The 8,831-nt window shown below is 44.6% G+C and overlaps 1 pseudogene; it reads right to left on the bottom strand.

Annotated features, from left to right (window-relative positions):
* Window positions 1-333: 333 nt before the first annotated feature.
* LOC127925316 (large neutral amino acids transporter small subunit 4-like) overlaps window positions 334-8,831 on the bottom strand; it is a 29,890-nt pseudogene continuing 21,392 nt past the window's right edge.

Raw genomic sequence — 8,831 nt, 5'->3', positions numbered from 1 at the left:
CACCCCAGCCCTAGCAGCAGTACCCAGGTTGTTGTTCATGACTCACCCCCCAGCCCTAGCAGCAGTACTCACCAGTGATGAGGTCTCCAGGTTGTTGTTCATGACTCACCCCAGCCCTAGCAGCAGGTCTCCAGGTTGTTGTTCATGACTCACCCCCAGCCCCAGCAGCAGTACTCACCAGTGATGAGGTCTCCAGGTTGTTGTTCATGACTCACCCCCCAGCCCTAGCAGCAGTACTCAGGATGAGGTCTCCAGGTCGCTGATGACTCATGGCTCCCCCCAGCCCTAGCAGCAGGATGAGGTCTCCAGGTTGTTCATGACCCACCCCCAGCCCTAGCAGCAGTACTCATGATGAGTTCCATCGCTGAGGGCCTCCAGGATGAGGCTCCCACGGAGCTGAGTGATGGACATGGTGACTAGAGAGAGGATGAAGAGAGGGCTGCTGATGCTCTGCATGAACGACTGGGCTGCAAGAGAGAAAGGTTTCGGATAGGAGAGAGGGGGGTGATTCCAAAAGCTATATTTTGCTATGGAATGTATTTCAGATGGCTGAAGTAATCTGTGTAAATGGTGGGCCTGTATGTAACGAGAGCACAAATAAGAACACCAGAACTCATTTAGGCTTCCCTCAACCAAGGGGCTGAATACTTAAGCAATGACTATATACAGTGAGGCAAAAAGTATTTAGTCAGCCACCAATTGTGCAAGTTCTCCCACTTAAAAAGATGAGAGGCCTGTAATTTTCATCATAGGTACACTTCAACTATGACAGACAAAGTGAGGGAAAAAAATCCAGAAAATCACATTGTAGGATTTTTAATGAATTTACTTGCAAATTATGGTGGAAAATAAGTATTTGGTCACCTACAAACAAGCAAGATTTCTGGCTCTCACAGACCTGTAACTTCTTCTTTAACCTCTTGAAGCTATGGGGGCGCTATTTCATTATTGGATAAAAAAAAAACGTGCCCGTTTTAAGCGCAATATTTTGTCATGAAAAGATGCTCGACTATGAATATAATTGCCAGCGTTGGAAAGAAAACACTCTGATGTTTTCAAAACTGCAAAGATATTATCTGTGAGTACCCCAGAACTGATCTTACAGGCGAAACCAAGATGAAACTTCAAACAGGAAATGATCAGGATTTTTGACGCTCTGTTCTACTAACGTCTCCTTATATGGCTGTGAATATGCTGTGAACGAGCTTATGCGCTCTGCCGTTCGTCCAAGATGTCTGCAGCATTGTGACGTATTTGTAGGCATACCATTGGAAGATTGGCCATAAGAGACTACATTTGCCAGGGGGCCGTCCGGTGTCCTTTGTCTAAGTCGGTGCGTAATTCCCAGTGGCAATCCTTGTACCATGCGATACAGAAGTAGACTCATACTTCCAGGAACGATACATCATTGAAGAGAGATGTGAAAAACACCTTGAGGATTGGTTCTAAACAACATTTGCCATGTTTCAGTCGATATTATGGAGTTAATTTGGATAACTGAATTTTCGTTTTTTTTTGGTAGCCAAACGTGACGCACCAAACAGACCGATTTCTCCTGCACAAAAAATCTCAGGAAAAACTGAACATTTGCTATCTAACTGAGAGTCTCCTCATTGAAAACATCTGAAGTTCTTCAAAGGTAAATGATTTATTGAATGTTTTTGCTGGTTTTTGTGAAAATGTTGCCTGCTAAAGCTAACGCTAAATGCTAACGCTAAATGCTAGTTTGCTATGGTAGAGAAGCATATTTTTTTTAATCTGAAATGACAGTGTTAACAAAAGGCTAAACTTGAGAGCTAGCATATTAATTTAATTTCATTTGCGATTTTCATGAATAGTTAACGTTGCGTTATGGTATTGAGCTTGAGGCTATGATTACGCTACCGGATCCGGCATGGCTCGACGCAAGAAGTTAAGAGGCTCCTCTGTCCTCCACTCGTTACCTGTATCAATGGCACCTGTTTGAACTTGTTATCAGTATAAAAGACACCTGTCCACAACCTCAAACAGTCACACTCCAAACTCCACTATGGCCAAGACCAAAGAGCTGTCAAAGGACACCAGAAACAAAATTGTAGACCTGCACCAGGCTGGGAAGACTGAATCTGCAATAGTTAAGCAGCTTGGTTTGAAGAAATCAACTGTGGGAGCAATTATTAGGAAATGAAGACATATAAGACCATTGATAATCTCCCTCGATCTGGGGCTCCACGCAAGATCTCACCCCGTGGGGTCAAAATGATCTCAAGAACGGTGAGCAAAAATCCCAGAACCACACAGGGGGACCTAATGAATGACCTGCTGGGTCATTCATTAGGGGACCAAAGTAACAAAGCCTACCATCAGTAACACACTACGCCGCCAGGGACTCAAATCCTGCAGTGCCAGACGTGTCCCCCTGCTTAAGCCAGTACATGTCCAGGCCCGTCTGAAGTTTGCTAGAGAGCATTTGGATGATTCAGAAGAAGATTGGGAGAATGTTATATGGTCAGATGAAACCAAAATATAACTTTTTGGTAAAAACTCAACTCGTTGTGTTTGGAGGACAAAGAATGCTGAGTTGCATCCAAAGAACACCATACCTACTGTGAAGCATGGGGGTGGAAACATCATGCTTTGGGGCTGTTTTTCTGCAAAGGGACCAGGACGCCTGATCCGTGTAAAGGAAAGAATGAATGGGGCCATGTATCGTGAGATTTTGAGTGAAAACCTCCTTCCATCAGCAAGGGCATTGAAGATGAAACGTGGCTGGGTCTTTCAGCATGACAATGATCCCAAACACACTGCCCGGGCAACGAAGGAGTGGCTTCGTAAGAAGCATTTCAAGGTCCTGGAGTGGCCTAGCCAGTCTCCAGATCTCAACCCCATAGAAAATCTTTGAGGGGGTTGAAAGTCCGTGTTGCCCAGCAACAGCCCCAAAACATCACTGCTCTAGAGGAGATCTGCATGGAAGAATGGGCCAAAATACCAGCAACAGTGTGTGAAAACCTTGTGAAGACTTACAGAAAATGTTTGACCTCTGTCATTGCCAACAAAGGGCATATAACAAAGTATTGAGATAAACTTTGTTATTGACCAAATACTTATTTTCCACCATAATTTGCAAATAAATTCATAAAAGATCCTACAATGTGATTTTCTGGATTTTCTCTCATTTTGTCTGCCATAGCTGAAGTGTACCTATGATGAAAATTACAGGCCTCTCTCATCTTTTAAGTGGGAGAACTTGCACAATTGGTTTCTGACTAAATACTTTTTGCCCAACTGTATGTATATTTATAGTTTTTGTTATCTTCAAATGTTAGAATTTGTCTTCCAATATGACAGTACAAAGTATTTTGGGTAAAAAATAAAGACAATTAAATACATTTTAATTCCACTTTGTTTGTTTTCTGTTTTTTTCATAGGCCTATTGTAAATGTGTATTATTTTTGCGTCGCCACTTTAATGGTATTCTGACAGAGGTAATGACATCGATCAGCAGGACCATGTTTGAAACACAAGTGGTTCTGAGCTTATGTCAATAGTTACACAGGTGATCATTGGGGTGAGCATATTTTCTTTTTTTAATGTGCTGTATGTATACTGTGTTATATTGTAAGTACTTTGTGTTGCGTTGTTTGACAGGAAGTTGAATGAAGTTTTTTGAGTTGTCAGAACATTGTGTAATGTTGAATGAATCTTTAGTGAATGTTGTCTGAACGTTGTGTCCTTACATTCCTCCTTGGGTTTTCTGCTGACCTCCAGGTCCATGGTTGAGAGACAGAGTCTGTGTCCTTCCTTAGTGGCCAGCTCTCTCTGCTTCAGACTGTTGCCCACACTCAGACGCTTCCCCACCGTGGTCACCTGATTGTAAAACTGCTTCCCTGTGATCTTGTGGTCAAAACCCAGCCAACTGAACTTTACCTTCACACTAGGGAGGAAGAGGGGGACAGGGAGAGGGGAGGGAGAAAGGATGAAGGGGAGGTGGTGAGAGAGAGAGAGAGAGAGAGAGAGAGAGAGAGAGAGAGAGAGAGAGAGAGAGAGAGAGAGAGAGAGAGAGAGAGAGAGAGAGAGAGAGAGAGAGAGAGAGAGAGAGAGAGAGATGGAAGGGTTCATGTAACAGTAACAGAGAGGGGTTCATGTAACAGAGAGGGGTTCATGTAACAGAGTAATACAGCTGGTTGTCCGTACAGTTAAACATTCTTGATCTGACCTGGAGCTTGACCTATGACCTTTAACCTGGCGGAAACTAGATGTGTGCGGTGTTCACCTGTAGTCCATGTCCTCGGGGCCAGGGAAGGGTTCCAGAGGCCAGTTGAAGAAGCAGTTAAAGAAGACGAGGCCAGAACAGGCTGCCCAGACAACCATGATGGTGATGAAGGTCACACCAAGGTCATAGATCACCTAGAACACAACAACAAAGATGATCAACTACATTACAGTTTCTTAAAGATGTTTCAGATACTTTTGGTGCGTGTCTGTGTGTAAACGTGCCTGTGTGTGTTACCTTGACTCCAGGGAAGGTGACAGCAGAGGAGGCATAGGAGCCGATCATCAGAGCAATGAATGTAGAACGCAGATTACCAAACATGTTAGGGAGCTGAAGGGAGAGAGAGAGAGAATTTAAACTAATAATATTTGTCCAGTCTTTTGGTTTGTGAAAGACTCCTGCCTAAACTGGTTGGGGTCTCGCTGAGGGTCAGAAAGAAACGCAAGGAAAAAGAGTCCGTATTTCGTTTTTTAAACAAATACTGGGACTATATTCTTGGTGCTGTGAAAGACGATAGGAGGAGCTAGAGGTGGAGCGAGAGGAGGAGCTAGAGGTGGAACGAGAGGAGGAGCTAGAGGTGGAGCGAGAGGAGGAGCTAGAGGTGGAGCGAGAGGAGGAGCAAGAGGAGGAGCGAGAGGAGGAGCTAGAGGTGGAACGAGAGGAGGAGCTAGAGGTGGAGCGAGAGGAGGAGCTAGAGGTGGAGCGAGAGGAGGAGCGAGAGGAGGAGCTAGAGGAGGAGCGAGAGGTGGAGCGAGAGGAGGAGCAAGAGGAGGAGCGAGAGGAGGAGCTAGAGGTGGAGCGAGAGGAGGAGCTAGAGGAGGAGCTAGAGGAGGAGCTAGAGGAGGAGCTAGAGGAGCGAGAGGTGGAGCGAGAGGAGGAGCAAGAGGAGGAGCAAGAGGAGGAGCGAGAGGAGGAGCGAGAGGAGGAGCTAGAGGAGGAGCTAGAGGAGGAGCTAGAGGAGCGAGAGGAGGAGCGAGAGGAGGAGCAAGAGGAGGAGCGAGAGGAGGAGCTAGACGTGGAGCGAGAGGAGGAACAAGAGGAGGAGCTAGAGGTGGAGCGAGAGGAGGAGCTAGAGGAGGAGCGAGAGGTGGAGCGAGAGGAGGAGCGAGAGGAGGAGCAAGAGGAGGAGCGAGAGGAGGAGCTAGAGGAGGAGCGAGAGGTGGAGCGAGAGGAGGAGCGAGAGGAGGAGCAAGAGGAGGAGCGAGAGGAGGAGCTAGAGGTGGAGCGAGAGGAGGAACAAGAGGCGGTGGATCTCTAGTGACACAGCGTTGACAGATCTAGTGATGTAACAGTGTTGACAGATCTCTAGTAATGTAACACAGCGTTGACAGATCTCATGTAATGTAACACAGTGTTGACAGATCTCTAGTGATGTAACACAGCGTTGACAGATCTCTAGTGATGTAACACAGCGTTGACAGATCTCTAGTGATGTAACACAGTGTTGACAGATCTCTAGTGATGTAACACAGCGTTGACAGATCTCTAGTGATGTAACACAGCGTTGACAGATCTCTAGTGATGTAACACAGCGTTGACAGATCTCTGTGATGTAACAGACAGATCTCTAGTGATGTAACACAGTCTCTAGTGATGACAGCGTTGACAGATCTCTAGTGATGTAACACAGCGTTGACAGATCTCTAGTGATGTAACACAGTGTTGACAGATCTCTAGTGATGTAACACAGCGTTGACAGATCTCTAGTGATGTAACACAGCGTTGACAGATCTCTAGTGATGTAACACAGCGTTGACAGATCTCTAGTGATGTAACACAGTGTTGACAGATCTCTAGTGATGTAACACAGTGTTGACAGATCTCTAGTGATGTAACACAGCGTTGACAGATCTCTAGTGATGTAACAGCGTTGACAGATCTCTAGTGATGTAACACAGTGTTGACAGATCTCTAGTGATGTAACACAGCGTTGACAGATCTCTAGTGATGTAACACAGCGTTGACAGATCTCTAGTGATGTAACACAGCGTTGACAGATCTCTAGTGATGTAACACAGTGTTGACAGATCTCTAGTGATGTAACACAGCGTTGACAGATCTCTAGTGATGTAACACAGCGTTGACAGATCTCTAGTGATGTAACACAGCGTTGACAGATCTCTAGTGATGTAACACAGCGTTGACAGATCTCTAGTGATGTAACACAGTGTTGACAGATCTCTAGTGATGTAACACAGCGTTGACAGATCTCATGTGATGTAACAGTGTTGACAGATCTCTAGTGATGTAACACAGCGTTGACACAGTGATGTAACACAGACAGATCTCTAGTGATGTAACACAGTGTTGACAGATCTCTAGTGATGTAACACAGCGTTGACAGATCTCTAGTGATGTAACACAGACAGATCTCATGTGATGTAACACAGCGTTGACAGATCTCATGTGATGTAACAGCGTTGACAGATCTCTAGTGATGTAACACAGTGTTGACAGATCTCTAGTGATGTAACACAGTGTTGACAGATCTCATGTGATGTAACACAGCGTTGACAGATCTCTAGTGATGTAACACAGCGTTGACAGATCTCTAGTGATGTAACACAGCGTTGACAGATCTCTAGTGATGTAACACAGCGTTGACAGATCTCTAGTGATGTAACACAGCGTTGACAGATCTCTAGTGATGTAACACAGTGTTGACAGATCTCATGTGATGTAACACAGCGTTGACAGATCTCATGTGATGTAACAGCGTTGACAGATCTCTAGTGATGTAACACAGTGTTGACAGATCTCTAGTGATGTAACACAGTGTTGACAGATCTCTAGTGATGTAACACAGTGTTGACAGATCTCATGTGATGTAACACAGCGTTGACAGATCTCTAGTGATGTAACACAGTGTTGACAGATCTCATGTGATGTAACACAGCGTTGACAGATCTCGTGATGTAACAGCGTTGACAGATCTCGTGATGTAACAGCGTTGACAGATCTCTAGTGATGTAACACAGTGTTGACAGATCTCTAGTGATGTAACACAGCGTTGACAGATCTCTAGTGATGTAACACAGTGTTGACAGATCTCTAGTGATGTAACACAGCGTTGACAGATCTCTAGTGATGTAACACAGTGTTGACAGATCTCATGTGATGTAACACAGCGTTGACAGATCTCATGTGATGTAACAGCGTTGACAGATCTCTAGTGATGTAACACAGTGTTGACAGATCTCTAGTGATGTAACACAGTGTTGACAGATCTCTAGTGATGTAACACACGTCTCTAGTGATGTAACACAGTGTTGACAGATCTCATGTGATGTAACACAGCGTTGACAGATCTCTAGTGATGTAACACAGTGTTGACAGATCTCATGTGATGTAACACAGCGTTGACAGATCTCGTGATGTAACAGCGTTGACAGATCTCGTGATGTAACACAGCGTTGACAGATCTCGTGATGTAACACAGCGTTGACAGATCTCATGTGATGTAACACAGCGTTGACAGATCTCGTGATGCGTTGACAGATCTCGTGATGTAACACAGCGTTGACAGATCTCATGTGATGTAACACAGCGTTGACAGATCTCATGTGATGTAACAGCGTTGACAGATCTCTAGTGATGTAACACAGCGTTGACAGATCTCATGTGATGTAACACAGCGTTGACAGATCTCTAGTAATGTAACACAGCGTTGACAGATCTCATGTGATGTAACACAGCGTTGACAGATCTCATGTGATGTAACACAGTGTTGACAGATCTCTAGTGATGTAACACAGTGTTGACAGATCTCTAGTGATGTAACAGCGTTGACAGATCTCTAGTGATGTAACAGATTGACAGATCTCTAGTAATGTAACACAGCGTTGACAGATCTCATGTGATGTAACACAGCGTTGACAGATCTCTAGTGATGTAACAGCATTGACAGATCTCTAGTGATGTAACAGCGTTGACAGATCTCTAGTGATGTAACAGCGTTGACAGATCTCTAGTGATGTAACAGCGTTGACAGATCTCTAGTGATGTAACACAGTGTTGACAGATCTCTAGTGATGTAACACAGCGTTGACAGATCTCTAGTGACACAGCGTTGACAGATCTCTAGTGATGTAACACAGCGTTGACAGATCTCTAGTGACACAGCGTTGACAGATCTCCAGTGATGTAACAGTGTTGACAGATCTCTAGTGATGTAACACAGCGTTGACAGATCTCTAGTGACACAGCGTTGACAGATCTCCAGTGATGTAACAGTGTTGACAGATCTCTAGTGATGTAACACAGCGTTGACAGATCTCTAGTGATGTAACACAGCGTTGACAGATCTCTAGTAATGTAACACAGCGTTGACAGATCTCTAGTGATGTAACACAGCGTTGACAGATCTCTAGTGATGTAACACAGCGTTGACAGATCTCTAGTAATGTAACACAGCGTTGACAGATCTCTAGTGATGTAACACAGCGTTGACAGATCTCTAGTGATGTAACACAGCGTTGACAGATCTCTAGTGATGTAACACAGCATTGACAGATCTCTAGTAATGTAACACAGCTCTAGTGATGTAACAGTTGATCTCTAGTGATGTAACACAGCGTTG

The sequence above is a fragment of the Oncorhynchus keta genome, unplaced genomic scaffold (assembly GCF_023373465.1).
Source record: "Oncorhynchus keta strain PuntledgeMale-10-30-2019 unplaced genomic scaffold, Oket_V2 Un_contig_541_pilon_pilon, whole genome shotgun sequence".
Classification (NCBI taxonomy): Eukaryota; Metazoa; Chordata; class Actinopteri; order Salmoniformes; family Salmonidae; genus Oncorhynchus; species Oncorhynchus keta.
The sequence above is the reverse complement of the archived record's forward strand: the minus strand, read 5'-3'. Positions and strand labels throughout refer to the sequence as shown.